General features: G+C 44.5%; 1 protein-coding gene across 1 annotated transcript in view; it reads left to right on the top strand.

The window, feature by feature from the left end:
* Nucleotides 1-5460: 5460 nt before the first annotated feature.
* KRAS (KRas proto-oncogene, GTPase) overlaps nucleotides 5461-17739 on the top strand; it is a 96625-nt gene continuing 84346 nt past the window's right edge. The window contains exon 1 of the mRNA XM_006127666.5: nucleotides 5461-5614. The gene's annotated coding sequence lies outside the window, so the exon portion shown is untranslated. The remainder of the gene's footprint in view (nucleotides 5615-17739) is intronic.

Genomic DNA, 17739 nt, shown 5'->3' with positions numbered 1-17739 from the left:
CAAAAATAAATTATTTTTTATATGTAGCTTATTTTGAACTAATTTTGAAATAGCTTATTTTGAAATTTGGTGCTGTCTACGAGCACAAATTTTGATATAACTCACTATTCAGAAATACCCCTTAACCCTTGTGGAATGAAGGAAACTGCCCGTTATTTCAAAATCTGTTTCAAAATAATGGGATGCTTCAATAGATGCAGCATAGCTATTTCGGGATACTTCTGGTATCCCGAAATAGCTCCACAGTGTAGACATAGCCTAAAGTGCCACAGGACTTCTCATTGTTTTTAAGGTTACAGACTAACACGGCTGCCCCTCTGAGAGTTCCTCCCAGAAAGAGTTAAAGCACTTTAGGGAGGTCCACGTGCAGGAGACTTACTTTGCTGTTGTCCAAGCTGTACCGAGTCCAGACAGCTGCAGTCTCTAGGGCTGCTAACCCAGCTAGAACCCTTCACAAACCCAACATTCATACACACAACTATAATTTTAACTTTGTGATTACCTACCACCAGTCATTAACTTCCTGGTATTCCTAGTGTTTGCAACATGACCTCACTAGTGAGAAGGGAGTGTTTACATTTAGTTAAACGTTCACGTTAAATTTAGACACCTCATCCCAAGACATTCTAAAGAAACAGGCTGCCAGATTTGTTCAGAATGTCTGGGTTGTATTGTTATCTATAATCTGTCACAATTTTATTTTATTTTCCAGGGAGGAATGGGAAATCCACTCACAGGTAGGGGGCACTCTGCCACTAAAATACAAAGTCCTTTCAAAAGTTGTGAGGAAGCATAATTATGTTCAGTCATCTTGAACAGTCTGATTTTTGGCTTGCACTGTTTTTGGATAAGTTATTTAATGCCAAAAACAGGGCAATGTCAGACCTCTAGGCATTTACAAAGTCCAGTTTACTGAGATCATTATTTCTGGCTTACCTAGCTCATGAGTAGCCTCTGATGAATAGATACTATTTCTTCAGGATATAAAGCCAGAAATAATAATTTGCTGTTGCAGAGTGAGAATTTGGGATGTTAAAAACTGATCTGGGCTCCTTTTTCTTTACCATTTTCCCATACCAATATTGAAAAAAGATTCAAAGAGAATGCTATGCAAAGGAAGATTTTAACCTGTGGAGTTTATCACAAGAATACAGCCTTATACTCAATGGTGAGTACAGTCTCTTTTTCTGGGCATGCAAATAAAACGGTTCCCCAATACAAAGCCATTAAGTGTCACTTCTGATTAGCTTTAAAACCTCTCTTTATTTAATTTGCATCTCTCTAGTATGTCCTCTGAGATTAAACTCTTTGACAGCTTGTCAAGTTGTCATGGTTGCAGTTAAATTATGGCTTCCAAGCCCATAAACTATAGAAAGAAGTCTCCATTACTATCCTAAATAATGTATTGACTTACAGTAATGGCCAATGTTTTAACCTCTATATAAGATAACCGGAAAAGAGCTATTGAAAATGTTCTTCCCCACCCAGGTCTCATGCATTCACTTCGGGATTTTTCCACTGTTTTTGGCCTGAATGTATAAGCATATGTGGGCTCATGATTTGGGTTGAATCCATATGTGGATTTGGGCTCAGGCAGGTTCAAGATTTGTCCTATGGAAAGCTGATCAGCATAGTTCTATATGGCCTAATTTTAAAACCTTTGAAGTTTTGAAAAATATTATTTAAAATATTCTTGGAAAGAGTTGCAATAGGGTCATTGGCTATATTTTCTGTATTTTCTCACTCCAGTCTATTACAAAATAATAGTACAAAAGCAAATGCATTGAGATTTTGGCTCTTACTATTTATTCATCTCCTGAAGTAGTAATTCCCATAAGGTGCTCACAATCCAATTTATACAAATCTGGTGTAGGGCTTGACTTGACATTCCTTGTGCATACCAAACTCACACTTTTGTTAACTGGTTTGGGGTGCTCTGTAAAAGCAGTCAGGCCCCTTCTGTAAAAAAAAACACGAAAGGATAATTGCTAAATGTACGGTCAGATCTCTCCTGAAACAATATACTAACAGCCACTCCCAGTAACAAAAGTGAAGGGAAACAAAAAAAGAGATGGTAGTAGCAACTTTTTCTAGCTGAATCTGCTGTATGTGCACACTTGTGTGTATTTATATAAACCTGCAGGCTATCTCCCTCACACTTCAGAACAAAAGCAGGACAGCTAATATTTTTAAAATAAGCTGTTCTCAATTAAAGTAGGATATAAAAGTCAAAAAGTGCAAAAAATATAGCTTACAGTAGCTTGAATTTTATTCCATAAATCAATGTAGCTCCACTAAAGTCCAGCGGGAATTGGACCAGGACCTTTCCCCCCATCCTATAGTAGAATATACACATTTTCTAATGGCTGACATTGCTGTTCTATTTGACTGTTCTTTACCATCATGCATTTCATGACTGTACATTGAGGCATTCATGACTGTACATTGAGGCCAGCCCCCAGAATTCAGAAATCGTGACGTGAATCGGGTCCCATGAAGTCATGAATGGATCAAATATATCTTACTTTGCTCCCTGTGTGTATTAGAGTTCATATCTTCAGGTATATCTCCACAGCTACGCCAGCTAGAAGTTTAATGGAGAACTGAGATTTTCATAATCTCATGATTTTGAGATTTGGGGCTTTATCCTAAATATCAAACAGTGTGAGACTTATGTGAGTTGTTGACGCAGTCACATACCAATACAACTGGAAGCATTTCATTCCTCATGTACCTCATGCGACAATTATATGTTTCAGCCCGATTGTCCCCTCAACCTTTCAGTCAGCATTGGAAGTAGCTGGAAATTGATCAGATTACATCTAAACGATCTTTTATGAAGCATTCTAGAAGAAACAGTGGCCAGGGGAAAATCCGTGCTAGTACAATTCCAAGGGAATGCTAGGGATGTGGAGGCTGCAGAGACCAGAGCAACTATGGAAGCCATAGAAGCATAGAACACTAGAACTGGAAGGGACCTCGAGAGATCATCAAGTCCAGTCCCCTGCCCTCATGGCAGGACCCTAGGTCTCTAAGGGTATGTCTATACTGCACTGTAGCTCAAAATAAGATAAGCAATTTGAGCTCTGCAAATTTCTTATCTTATTTCAATCTTACTTTGAAATAGCTTGTTTCACACTTTGGCCCTACATATCACCAACTTTGGAAATAACCTGCTATTCTGAAACGTCCCTTATTCCTTGTGGAATGAGGTTTACAGGGACATTGGAATAGTGAGCCTGTTATATTTAAAAATAACGGGCTTGCTATGAAGACGCGGGATATCTAGGGATACTCTGGCATCCTGAAATAGCATAACAGTATAGACGTAGCCTAAATGAATACCCATATCTTTAGGAATCTGCCAGGTATGGTGGCAGGCCCAGTGGCTTCTTTTGTAGGGATGGATGGGGATCTCCCACTCCTTACCAACAGAATAATAGGGAAGGAACTCTGTAAGAGGATTCTTAAAAGGATGTGGACAGTTTGCATTTCAACAGTCATAAAGCTCTAACATTTTGCACTGCATCTACTGTTGTTAGATGAGTGTCATCTTCCCCCATTTCCTGCAGCTTTGACATAGCAAATTAATTAAAAATAAGTGCTTAAAATAAACATTGATATTAGCTCTCAGTTATTAAAAAAGAATTCTGCCAAGCCTAAATATAATTAAAGTAGTATGGTTCTTAGCCCCCTGATGTAGAAGGCATCAGAGGCATCTGTGTTAGTCTGAATCTGCAAAAGAGACGAGGAGTTCTGTGGCACCTCAGACTAACAGATTTATTGGAGCATAAGCTTTTGTGGGCAAAGATCCACTTCGTCAGATGCTGTAGAAGGCTTGTTAGACATAGGGACATTCTCTGAAAGGACTATTTACCAAGAGGGGAGTGAAGAGCTAAGAGAATTCATCTGCTCCACTAAGCTGTTTTTTATCATCTGTTATTAAATATGCAGTAGCTTCCAGCTAGGGAATGTATTTCTTGCTTCCTCATCCCCCTTCAGCCCCAAACTCCTAGATATCTTTTTGTGGTTTGCACTGTCATTTACAGAACTATTACAACACACTATTGACGTCCACAGCTTGGAAACCTTTGTCTTTCCCACCCCACCCCTGAGGAATTCCAAAAATATATCACTGAGCATGTATGAAGTCAAGTCATTCACTGCAGCAATGATGGACCTGACTTGGGAAGGTGGTGCTGCAGCTGAGCTCTCCAAAAGTTTTCAGAGCTTGCAGACTTGGTTCTGGCCCGCTACAGAGACATAATCGTAGGGCAATAGGTAATTTGCCCAGTCTAGGCTCTTGCTCACAGTTTGGACCCTAACTTCTCTCTAAGAAGGGCCTGGGTGGGCAGAAGGGAGTTTTTGCCACATGGGGTTTGGTTCAGGTTCCTTTTCTGAGGGGACTGGGTGTTTAAGGCACAGTTTTAAGACTTTCACAGGCGTGTGCAACCCACTCTGTATAGTGTACTGGTGCACTAGGTGAGAGGAGGCGGCACAGGCACGCAAGCACGCCTCTGGCTGAATCTAGGTCGGCCTGAGCTTGCAGAACTGGCTGTGGCCGGGACCCAACCAGGAAAAAAAGTCTCCGCCGTGTGATTAAAATGCTCCAGAGTTCAAAGGCGGCCGGGGCCCTGCAGGGCAATCACGCGCGCGCGTTCCCGCGAAGCCCGGGACTGGGCGCTCCCCGCGCCGCGGCTGCTGCTACTGCAGCCAGGGCGGCGGCTCCAGCTGTGCGGCTGGGGGAGGGAGCGGGGTCTGTATGCAAAGCAGCCGGGACGCGGCGACCAATCAGGCGCGGGCCTCCGTCGAAGTATTTATAGCCCGTATTTAAAGAGCCCTTGGGAGTCTCCGCTTTGCTCAGCTGGGCGGCGGCGGCGGCGCAGCCGGAGCTCGCTGGCAGGCACACGTGCTGCTTGGTGCCGCGGGGGGAGGGGTGCGCTCAGCGCCTTTGGGCTGCACCCTGGTGGCTCTGCCCACCCCCCCTCGCCAGCGCTGGGAGGGCGAGGCCATTCCCGCGCCGCTCCTGCAGCCCTTGCCGGGCGCGGACCCGGAGCGTGGCCAGTGCAAAGACACACTCCCCCGCCCTGCACAGCCTTCCCTCAGAAACGCACTGGCGAGATAACCCCAAGCCTGCTTCCTCTGGGGCTTGCCCGGCCTCTGAAGCAGGGCTCGTCCTGTTAACTCTTTCGGGGGAGGGGGAGTGTGGCAGCCCCGGGAGCCTCTTATCTACGGGGACCCGGGGTGGAAAGGGGGCGCAACTTTCTGGAAGAGCCATCTCTTTTGTCAGTGTGCGACTGAGGGGCTCTGAGACGCTGCCGCCGGGCTCCGCGTTGCGCAAAGCGCCTTCCTCCCGCGTTTGAAACATCCACGGATTTTTGTAACTTCCCTCCGCACCCACCGCGCTTCCCAACAGAAGTAGGAGGCAGGCAGGCAGGAGAGGGGCGTGGTGTGTCCCAGCCCTGTGCCAGCAAATAAAGAAGCGATGCACGTTTCCCTGCCTGAGCAGAGGAAGGTGATCTCAGAGCGCGGTGTGTAACGGGTGTAAACCAGCCCTTCGGACTGAGCGGGGTTACCTCCAGGCGTGGCACCCGAAGTGGGAATCAAGCAGCAGGTATTTGAAAGGAAAGAGGTGGCGGTCACCGTGAGCACCGGGGAGGGCCGGAGTTCGTTTCACACGTACAGGGAAGTCTTTTGAATGAAACTGCGGGAGGATTAGGTTAAATCCCGTCCGGAGAGTTGGCCACGTCATGGTGACACATGCTTGTGCAAGGAAAACTTTAAACGTGCGCATTGGCCACTGCAGTCAGCGCAGTGAATAAACCTCGCTCGAAGCTGCTGGCGCTGCTGCCAGGATCTAACGTGTCACGCTGTTACGGAGTTTTAAATAAGACTCTGTAGCACGGTGATGGAGTTGAGGTGATGCGGGGAAGCACACGAAAAGGCTGCAAACCAAGCCATACGGGAGTCTAGCTTCAGGCACGTGCAGGGGAAACATCTTGACCAATTACTCTTCTCCCGTCTCAGTGCTACTAATTCTTTACCTTCACAAGTGCTGGAACTCCGGGTTGGGGTGTGTGTGCTGCAGCACCCCCTGGTTTGAAATGGTGTCCATTATATACCTGGTTGCCTGTTGGGTTCAAGAACTCTCTGCACCCATACTATAAACATTGCTCCTGCACCTCTGTTCACTTTTCTCTCTGGAGTATGTACCTTTCTCACAGGAATTAGAAGAGGTAGGGGCTCTGATTGTTACACAGTGCCAGAGAAATCAAAGGTGTGAAATTATACTACAGCCATTTTAATTCAAGGTATGGGGCCCAACCCTGGGAGTTGCTCTTTCAACTCCCACTGGCTTCTGTGAGAATTGAAGGTGATTTGCACCCATGAGGCTTTGTGGGCTCTAGTCCCAGCATCCCGCCCCTGACAGGCATGAACCCTTGCAATCAATTGTCTTTGACATCCATGATCAAGCATTCAAGACTGATTCTCCATTGCCTTGCCCCTTGTGTAGTGACACACATGCAAAATAGCAGGGATATGCTTCCTTTGCACAGATATAACTGATTTCCCAAGTTGTAAGAGAGTAGAGAATCTGGCCCCAAATCTTCATTTTACAGGAAACTGATGTTCAGTTGGAGAAATTCCTCCTCTGAACCTGAGTCTCTTCTCACTGAGTGTGCTTAAAGAAGTGGAATAGAATAAAAATTCTTATAGTAACGGGATGAGGGGGCGGGGCGGGGAGAAGCTTTCTGAATCCAAGAGTGGCCCATTAGAACTCCTGCACTTCATACAGCATACAAGACATTTCCACAGATACTGCGTTTTGTTAGCATGGGTCAGACTCAGCTCTCACTGATGTCCCTAGCAAAAGTCCCTTTGACATCTTTAGATGCAGTATTGCCCTTTTACAATAATAACATTCTATAATAAATGAAGTAACGCTTATAGATTGTTGAACTTCTATGAATAATCACCAGAAATTTGTTATTTTAAAAGACATGTTGTAGAGGCATGTATAAATGACTTTAAGATACTTAATAGCTGTTGCTATACAAAGCATGTTAAGAACTGTGGTACATTGTAATTAGAATTCAAACCAGTGTTGCTAACTTGTACTTAATACACCTCAAACAACAAGTTTTGGCCCAATGCAACTTTAAAGGATCCTGGTATAAATCTCTGAGAATCAGATTTAATTTGAATAGAAAGTTTATATATACCACAATCCCAGATTTACAAGTTAATTGGGTACTGTGGAATTAATAAAATCAATAAGTTCCTAAAATGGAACAGTTCCTAATTACAATAGCACATAATTGTATGTAGCACATAACTTATCAATTGTTCAATAATCATGTACATAATTAGTGGTAACAAATGTATACAGTGTGCCTGAGTTTGCTGTGTTTTGCTGCCAGTTCTCGCAGGTGTGTCTACACTAAAGCAGCACTATTATGCACCATAGTGTAGATACTTCCTACATCAACAAAAGGCACTTCCCCCGCCCTCCGCTTCCCACCCCCAAATCAATGTAGTTAGTCCAGTTCTCTGAAAGATGGTAGTTAGTGTGACGGACTTCCCCAGGGTACAACACAGAATACCAACACTGGCATACCAATCTGGGGCCCCTCTCACAATGTTTGGCTGTGATAAGCTGCCTCTCCTGGTCCTGCACTCACACAAATCTGTACACAGGCAGCTGGAGTTACATGAATGGTTCCTCTCAGCACTAATAATAGGGAGGCTTCAGCCAGCTTCCACCCAAGCTCCACAACCTAGGACACCACAGCTGTATCATCTGGCTTGGTCAAAACCCTGACCAGTGTACATTTAGTACCCAATCAGCCCCTCCCTTAATACGGAAAAAACAGTGCACCATCCCCACTCCTGAGCAGATTTCCCTTTGTTCTGCAAAGATGCTTTTAGGTAAAAAAAAAAAAAACAGATTTATTAACTAGAGCAAGGTAGACTTAAGGTCACAATAAGTAATAGCATACAGATCACTGCCAATTACCTAAGAAATAAAACAAAATGCAATCTAAACTTTATAAACTAGATAAGATTTGACTCAAGCAGTGTCTCATCCTGTTAGCTAGTACAAGCAGGTTACAGCTTTTGTTTACACAGGCTAGAATTCTTCTGTCCCTCCTGAGACCCCCTTCTCAGTTCAGTCTTTGTTCCTCAGGTTTTTTCAGGTGTTGTGTTTTAGGGGGTTAGGATTGAAGCCAAGTGATGATGTCACTTCCCCTCTTTTATAGCTTCATCCAGCTTCCTGGAAAGATATTTTTTTCTTGACATGAGTAGGGTTGCCAGGTGTCTGGTTTTGAACCGGACAGTCCAGTATTTGAGCTTTCTGTTCTGGAAACAAATTGAGAAAATATAAATGTCCAGAATTTTCTGAATAAGATGTAATGTACATTGTGATGCAATATCAAGTGTGTCCGGTATTTTTGTTGAAATCATCTGGCAACCCTAGACATGAGACTCCATTCTGAACCCCCCTCCACACACAAACACACACACACTGTATCAAGCATCCTCCATGCCTACCTGCTCCCTCTGGGGTATGTCTACACTACAGAGTTTTTTGTTTTTTTTCAGAAAAACGAATGTTTTTCTGAAAAAAACTTTAATTACGTCCACACTGCAATCATTGTTCATTGTTGTGCCTGAAAGAAAGTTGTGTTTTCAACTTCACAACATATTTCAGTAAGACACACGTAGCAAAACTTCCTAAGTTCACATACAAGGAGAGCACATACAATCCAACAGCATATTAATGTTCAACAGATCAAGACTTTTAGAATGATACCTCATAACGCATATTTTGTACACAACATATCATAATTATATGACAATGGTCAATATGGGGATGCTAAGTAGAGATGTTAGAAATTGTTTATTTTGATAATTGTGTAACGGTTAAAATTCTTAGTGGATTCACGATTACTTGCTGCTCACCCCTGGCAGCCAGTATGCTCCTGGCCCCACTCCCAGGGAGCCCCCTGCCACCTTGCAATGCTGCCTCTGATACAGTTTAAAAACCGGTCCCTACGCAGACCAGCTCCCATCTGCCTCCCCATGCTATTGTCTCTGATACACAGGGAGCAGCACGGAGCGGCAGCAGCCCTGTCTGTGGGGGTTGGGGGAATAGGGTGCCAAGCTCCTTGTGGACAGAGGTTGCTCCAGCATCCCACAGCTGCACTGCCGGACCCTACTGGCAGAACCACTGACTGAGGGAGTGGGGGATCAAAAGCAGTGAGCTGAGTCCCAATGAGAGCCCAAGGGCTTCACATCATAGCCAGAGCCCCAGGGCTCCTACCTGTTGCTGCCATGGCCCCTGCCATGGTGACCATGAAGCACTGGCTAGGGGAGTCTGGTCCCCAGCCCTGCCAAGGCCCTGCCCCTTCTGAGGGTCCAGAGCCACACCCCCTGTTTTGCTCAGGACCTTGGACACTTTAGGTTGTGTACTAGTAAGTCTCAGGTTTTATTTTCATCCCTGGTGCCAGGGTGTTGCTTTGGGGCAAAGAGTGTCATAGCTAGGTCAATGGAAGCATTGATTGGAGGCATTGTTCTTCATTCTGTCTAATGCTCTGTGCTTTGAGAAATCCTTTTTGACTGCCAATCAGTAGGTGAGTGTTGAAGTCAGTGCAGTGAAAAATGCATTCAGTAACCAGGTAAAGCTAATTTTTAAGTGTAGACCAGGTGTCAGGCCAGGTTATACCACAGATCTGTATCAATATAATAGCATTGCTTAGGAGTGTGAAAAAAATCCACACCCCAGAGTGACATACTGCAGCTATACTGGCTTAACCCCCATATAGATGCTGTTACCTCCTCTCAGGAAGAATTAACTATAGCGATGTGAGAAGCACTCTCATTGGCTCAGGAGCATTTTCACTAAAGAGCAAAAGCAGCATAGTATGTGAAGACAAGCCCTCAGTCCTTTCAAACCTGTACAGCCACTTGAATCTTGGCTGAAGGACTGACATCAGATTCATCAGCAGAAAGATGATTTTGGCAGCAGAAATGTATTTTTTATAACTCGTTGCCTAGCTACTGACTCCCTGAGTGTTCTGGGGTTGGAGCACCCATTGAGAAAAATTAGTGGGTGCTCAACAGCCAGCACAACCAAGCTCCCTCCCTTCCCTTTCCCCAGCATTTCTCACCTGCCGGCCACCCCGCTGATCAACTCCTTCCTGTTCCTCTCAGTGCCTCTCACCTGCTTGAAACAGGCTCCAGGAGGGTGGGAAAGGAGTGAGGATGGAGTTCACTTGGAGCGGGGTGGGGGTAACTAGAGGATGGGAAGAGGCAGGTTGGGGGCAGAGCAGGGCAGTAAGAAGCTGGGCAGGAGCTTGGGAAAAGAGATGGAGTGGGAGTGGGGCTGGGGTGGAGCGGGGTGGGGAGAGGGAGGAATGTCTGTGCCTATGAGTGATTCATCATAAGTTCCAAGTGCATAAAACAGAGTTCTACTATGTATAGTTTATTGGTATTTGTAGAGAGTGTTTTATCATTCAGTGCAAATGCTCATTTTGAAATGAAAGCGGTGCTGTCTATAATGTTACCCCTATCCTGCTTTTTTTAAAGGGTAAAATCAGCTCTTCATCTGGTATAAATCAGCATAGATCCATTGATTTCATTAAAGTAACACTAACATACCCCAGCCAGCCCATGTGGATTTAACCCGTTTGTTTCAACATTTTCAGCTATAACACTGTAGCTTAAAGTTAAAACGTATAGCTTGTTGAAGTGTGATACAATGGAGATAATTAGTGCTGCATGTAAAATGATCCAGTGATAATCTTTTTAAATCTGCATCGTACTCTTTACAAAATCTTTGTATGTGTATGTATAGATATAGAGACAGACATATTGATATTTCAAAACTGCAAAGCCAAGTTTGGAGCTGCCTGCAAATCTAGATTATTTTAAACTGCAAACCTAAGAAGGAGAAATTTCATAACAAAAGAGGTTTGTTTATTTGAGACAGTTAGAAGGGAGACAAAAAAATTGCCTTACGGTTGCTCTCTCCATTGTGACCTATGCTGCTGGTTGCCCTGGGGTCAGTTACTTCTCTCTGTTCCTCAGTTTCTGCATCTGTGAAAGGGATCATGATACTGGTCTCCTCAGTAAAGTGCTTTGGCATCTGTTGATGCAAAGTGCCAAAGAGCTAGGTATGATTATTATTATTTATACTAGTGCAAAGTAGCTGTAAAATGTTACCAGTCTAGAATGACAGCCAGGAGCATGGAATAGGAGGATCCCGAGGTATGTCCCCATCGAGGTTAAAAGAGGGCTAAATGCCCTCTTACTTTTTACAAGTCATATGGGCAAGCAACAGGCGCAGAGCGCAAAAAGGACAAAGCAGGGTTGAGGCCTGAAGGAGAGGGGTCTCGGAGTGGGTGGGCAGGTTCTCAGAGTGCATGGGCAGAGCCTTGGAGGGGGAAAGAGTGGCATGGGGGGTGAGGCCACAGTTTAGGTGACGTACCTCCCCCAACACTTTTAGGGAGTTTTCATTGCTCCTGATCACAGCATTGTGCAGTCACTTTGTACCACCACTGTATATGACTATACAAGGTGCAGTGCAAGGCAATAATGAATTGGGCCCAATCTTGCAAGTCCTTGTGTACGTGAATCATCCTGGCTCTAATGTAGCTACTCACCTGAGTGCAGGTTGACAAAAATGAGCCCAGAAATTAAGGGAACTATGGAGCCATGCATGCTCTAGATCGCTATAGTAACAATGCTTTCTGACAGACTATATGACACAGCGAGTGTCTTATTGAATTCAATGGGAATTTTCCCTGACTGAAAAATTGGGCATTATATTTGTAGGTGAGGGAACCAGGGTTTACAGTTGGTTCACTGGCTCTCAGCATTCCCACTATAAAATTGTTCCAGCACCAGTGCTTATATTTCTAGATTTTTAAAATGTACTCTAATTTGTACATTCATTCAATTCTCCTGTGTTTTCTCTTTTCTCCCCCCACTGTCAAGCACAAGCTGCATAGCTATTGAAAATGTCTTTGCTCTTGTTTTGTATAAAACTACCACATCACTCACTTGGCAAGACAATTTGATTATGTTGCTAATGGAAATACAAGGAAGGGGGTAGAGGCGGGGGAAAAAAGGGGGGAGGAGAGGGCGCGTAATAGACAGTGATGTGCTTCCCTCTGTCTTTCATTAGGACATGCCTTAGATAATTGAAAAATCTATTCTGAGCGCTGTCTTCATGACTTCAGACAACACCAAACATCCTCTGTTAGCTCTTGATAAGTTATTTTCATAGGCTATTGGGTGGTATTGTCAGAACACAGATTCACTTAACCCGTATTACTAGAGCACTACATTAGTTTCCAGTATGAAAAAGAAATAGATCAGAATGGGGAGGGGCGTGTCACAAGCAAACCACTAAATTAAAGGCATGCAAATTTCTCAGCCTTGTTATACATCCAAACCCATTACAAACAATAGAAAAACAGACATTGATTTAATGAGCTTTAAAGCAAGGTTTTAAAGATGCTGTATGCACAGATATTGTGATGGATCAGTGTATTTTCCATGAGCATTGTGGGGCTATGTCTACACTGTAGGGAAAAGTTGGAAAAAGATATGCAAATTGCAAACTGCAATTTGTGTATCTTTTTCCGCTTTTCTTCCGAAAGAGGCTTTTCTGACATTTGGCCCATCTACACAGAGCCAAATGTCGGGGGGAAAAACCCCTCTTTTGGAACATCCCTTCTTCCTCGTAGAACAAGATTTACAGGGATGCAGAAAAATGTGTTTGCTTTTCTGAATTTTTTTTTGGAAAAGCAGATGCGTTCCTTGGACGCGGCAAAGCTTTTCCGGGATACCTCTTGTATTCCGGAAAAGCTCTGCAGTGTAGACATAGCTTGAGAAACCTATTTTCTTATTTATTAAAGGTAACAGCTATGATTATCCCAAAACAAGGACAGTGTAGTATTCTTCTAGACAGAATAAACTCAAGTCGTGTTGTTTTATTCAGTACCATTAGCAACTACTTGAATGGGAATAACAATGACAATTCTGCTTTAGCACTCTGATTTTTATTATTCTTTGCAGTTTCATCATATATGAGTCTTGTAATGTTGCACTGAGAACTGCTGTAACATTTAAGTGGATGAAGTGGTGCAGACAGGTAATTAAATAGCGTCTTTGTATGCTGGTTTTTCTTTAAGAAAAACAACAGAGAGTGACATTTCTTTCAAGTGACCACCATAAGCACCAATAAATATCATGCATGTAATAGTTGTGATGGCTTTTAATATAATACAAATCACTCTTCCCCCTCCCATGAACTGTGTTACAAAGTTAAAGTAACAAGGTACTGGTGATGAAGAAAAGAGATCCTTTAATATAAGAGTTTATATGAGATTATTATTATTTCTATTATCATAGTGCCTTGGAACCCTAGCTGTGGTACAGGCCCCCATCGTTGTGCTAGGCACAGAACAAAAGGCTGGTTTCTGCCCCAAGGAGCTTACAGGTTATGTCTGCACTGGAAGCATTTTACCAATGCAAAAATACCAGTACTCTGTAGCAAAATATTCAGCATTCAAGTTGCACCAACTTACTTTTCTTTACACATCATTAGTCAATGTAAGTAAGTTAAAGGGCATCTAACTGCAAAAGAGCCAGAGTGTAAGAAAGTCTGCTTTACATCAGTTAATTTGGTTCCTGGCTTGTATGGAGCAGGGATAATTTGGGGCAGGATCCTGACAAGGAGAGAAGCAGTGGTGATTCTTGTGTGCATGACCAGTCTTTCAGGCTTTCTTTTGCTTCCCCCTCAGAAGTAATTTTTCTGCATGGAAGCAAAGAAATCTGTGGAGTCCATGAATTTTGTGCACATGCAGTGATGCAGATTCCCCCAAGAGCAGAATATGTCTGCTATGATGCTTTCTTGCACAGTTGTGCTCGCTAGCATCTAGCAATGATTCCCAAAGGTGGGTACCCAGACTCCTGAAATCTCCTTCATAAGTTATGCTAGAGTTATGCTAGAGTTCACCTCTTGTTCTGCTCCCGATGTCATGAAACTTCTGTATAAAGAAAAGGGATTTGGGACATTTAGTCAGATTCCAAAGGGATCCCTGGCAGAAAAAAGTTTGGGGACTATTAATCTAGCTCATTATGATATACCATTATGAGATTTTTATGTTATGAAATAACATGTAATACTAAAGTCTGATCTACTTCGTGTATGTTACAGTGATGAGTTGAAACTGGATATTTGCTCATATATCTAAATGACAGGAATAGTTAAATTTAATCGGAAAACAGGAGAGGATCCAAAAACCACAACCTCAGGATTTGTAGATGTTTGAATTCCAAACCTGGATTTTGCAGATTGCTTTGGCCAGTATTACAAAAATATGGATACAATAATTGATCTCAGCATCCCAAAACCTGGGAGTGTTTGAAATATGGCTTCAAATGTTCTGACCAGAGCACATCACTTGTCACTACCTACTGATCCCTTATTCTGGAATTCTTTCAGTAACTACAGGCAGTCCCCGGGTTACGTACAAGATAGGGACTATAGGTTTGTTCTTAAGTTGAATTTGTATGTAAGTCAGAACTGGCTCCAGATTCAGCTGCTGCCACTGAAACTGACCAGGGGCTGACTACAGGAAGCCGGAGGCAGAGTTGCTCTGCCCCCAGCTTCCTGGAATCAGCCTGATCAGTTTCAACAGCTGCTGAATCTGGAGCCTGGGACAGAACAGCTGGGGCGCTGCCAGGTAGGTTCCCACAACACCAACCCGGCAGCACCCCAGCTGCTCTACCCGAGGCGTCCCGCAACAAAAGCCTGGTCTGCTGGGGGGGGGAGGGGTGCACTAGCTGCGCCCCCTCCCCCCCAGCAGACCAGGGCGACCCGAGCAAAGCCGCACAGGCGGAGGGACCCCGCTGCCTGGGCGGCTTTGCTCCTGTCCCCCTGGTCTGCTGGGGGGGTCCAGCAAAGCCACTGGACCCCCCCAGCAGACCAGGGAGACCGGGAGAAGCTTTTCTCGGCCTGGAGGACATGGGTGGCGACCCGCCGCCCGTGAGCTCCGGGGCGAGAAAAGCCCCATTCGTAAGCGTGGATCCGACATAAGTCGGATCCGCGTAAGTCGGGGACTGCCTGTATATCACACCTATACACCCAAAGGCCGCCCAGAGTTCAACTACTTTGAAATTATCCATAGCCTAAGCACACAACCCATAGAACTCTCATTGAAGTCAGTGGTACTCTGCACAGACCACGTGTAGGATTGTGCCCTATGTCTATTGTATATCAATGAAAGGAGTTCAGGATTAATGTTCTTCTTATACATGGGACATTTTATTGGATTTCTCTGAACGAAAGTTTGAATTAAAGAAACATTGCTTTTTATTTGACCAAACTACACAGAGTCTCTTGTAGTTTTGGAGAATGGCGCTGGTGCTTTGTGAGCACTCTTTCATCTCTTAGATTATCTTGTGGCTTTGTGGAAGGCACAGTCTACGTTAGTAATTATGCCAGATTTTTATCGGATTTTTTTATGTGTTTAGTTTCAGTCAGAGACAGCAGCAGAGTACAGAATATGATAAGTTTCTCTAAGTTCTCTCACAGGTACTTCAAAGTCTCCCTTGCACTCTGTGGCATCATGTCCTGGGATTTTATTTTGGGGGATGGGAGAATGTCATTGTAAGTTTTATTAGTCACAGCTTTAATGGCTACCAATGGAATAGAGATTTGACTCTGGGTTAGAGGTGTTTACTCCATGACTATTGGAATTAGAAATAAAGGGAGCAGCTTCTGTCCACGTGGAACTTGGACCCTCCACAGACAGGAGCTGCTGCCACAGAGCAGCCTCTGTCTGCAGCGAGACTGGGTCCACCACGGAGAGAGGCTGCTCTGCGGCAGCCTCCCCTGCCCCCTCCCCCACATCTCCACCCTCTCCTGCCCCCCAGTCTCCTATCCTGAGCTCCTTTCTGCACCCAATCTCTGTCCCATAGCAAAGTGCAGCCTTTAGCCACTTACCAAAATTTCAAGTGCCCCCCCCCTTTGTCAAAAATTATTGCCAACATCTTGTGTAGAGCAACTTAATTAAAGCCCTACAATGCTTCATCTGAATAGGTGCAGCTGCGTGGATGTGTAGACTTGTCTTTAAAGTCTATCTTTGTGAAGGTTTCTCTTGCAGACAGATACAATGAAAATGAATTGGCTGTTAGGGCCAAAGGACCCAATATTCTGTCAGTTTTTCTCCTGTCCCATAGAAGAGACCCGCAAAGCTGTAGAAGAGGGTTGGCCAAACTGTGGCTCCCGAGCAGCACACAGTCTTTTAAGAGTGAAGGTATGCCTTGTGGATCCCCAACCACCCGTTCCCACTGTTTTCCCCATCCAGATTCAGGAAGTGCTTGGAGCTTCTTCCTGGTGACAGAGGGGTGGGGTTTCAGCCTTGCGGGAGGCACCTGCTGGGCCTCAGGGCTTCGACAGGAGCAGGGATTCAGCCTCAAGACCTGGCAGGCTCCTCTATGGGACTGAAGCCTTGAGCCCGTGTAGATGTGTCCTACGGAGCTAAAGTCCTGGCAGGCACTTCCTGTGGCGCTGAAGCCCCTAGCTCCACCACCTTGCTGCTGGGCAGAAGCTCTGAGACCCAGCAGGAACCTCTATAAGGGTGAATCCCTAAGACTCCCCTCCCTGAAGGGCAAGAAGCCCCAAGTCCCACCACCACACTGCAGGGTAGAAGCCCCAGCAGGCAATTCTGGTTCTCAAACTTCTGAAGATTATCATGTGCAGCTCAGAGAGTCAATAAGTTTGGCCACCCCTATTATAGAGGCTACTTCAGCATCTAACCATAGACTATCCTGCACAGATTTGCTCCATGTTTTTGAGGCAGATTTCTCCTCAGTTCTTGTCCAGAAATTCCCAGCACCTGGCCAAGTTACTCAGTGGCTACATCTACACTGGCATGATTTTCCGCAAATGCTTTTAACAGAAAAGTTTTCCTGTAAAAGCATTTGCGGAAAAGAGCATCTAGATTGGCACGGACGCTTTTCTGCAAAAGCACTTTTTGTGGAAAAGCGTCCGTGCCAATCTAGACGCGCTTTTCCACAAAAAAGCCCCGATCGCTATTTTCGCGATTGGGGCTTTTTTGCGCAAAACAAATCTGAGCTGTCTACGCTGGCCCTTTTGCGCAAAAGCTTTGCACAAAAGGACTTTTGCCCGAACAGGAGCAGCATAGTATTTTCGCAAGAAGCGCTGATTTCTTACATGAGATTGTCGGTGTTCTTGCGGAAATTCAAGCGGCCAGTGTAGACAGCTGGCAAGTTTTTCCACAAAAGCAGCTTCTTTTGCGGAAAAACTTGCCAGTCTAGACACAGCCATGTTTATTGTGTACATGTATGACATTGACTCCATGGGAGGAGAATTGTTGCATGATATGCAAGATATCAGTACTAGAACAGGAGAAGAGCAGGATTCAGTAGAAAAGGAAGTCTATGTGGTGTTTGGATAGCCTTCAGAGACATTTGGCAACATGGAAACAGAAACAGAGGCAGTGAGTGCTGTGTGAAAGCTAGAGATGGAGGAGCCAGTGGGGTGCATAGTGTGATGAAAGTGGGACCAAAGAACTGAAAAATAAGAAAGAGAAAGAAGGAAGGAAATCATTTTGCTGAGAAGGAATACTTTATGAAATCATCATCACAAGACATAATTAAGTTATCTCCTGGTCTGCCAGGAGGTTCAATCTTTTGCTT

The sequence above is a fragment of the Pelodiscus sinensis genome, chromosome 1 (genome assembly GCF_052426305.1).
Source record: "Pelodiscus sinensis isolate ZL-2025 chromosome 1, ASM5242630v1, whole genome shotgun sequence".
Taxonomy (NCBI): domain Eukaryota; kingdom Metazoa; phylum Chordata; order Testudines; family Trionychidae; genus Pelodiscus; species Pelodiscus sinensis.
Note: the sequence above shows the minus strand (reverse complement) of the source record. Positions and strands in the feature narration are given on the sequence as shown.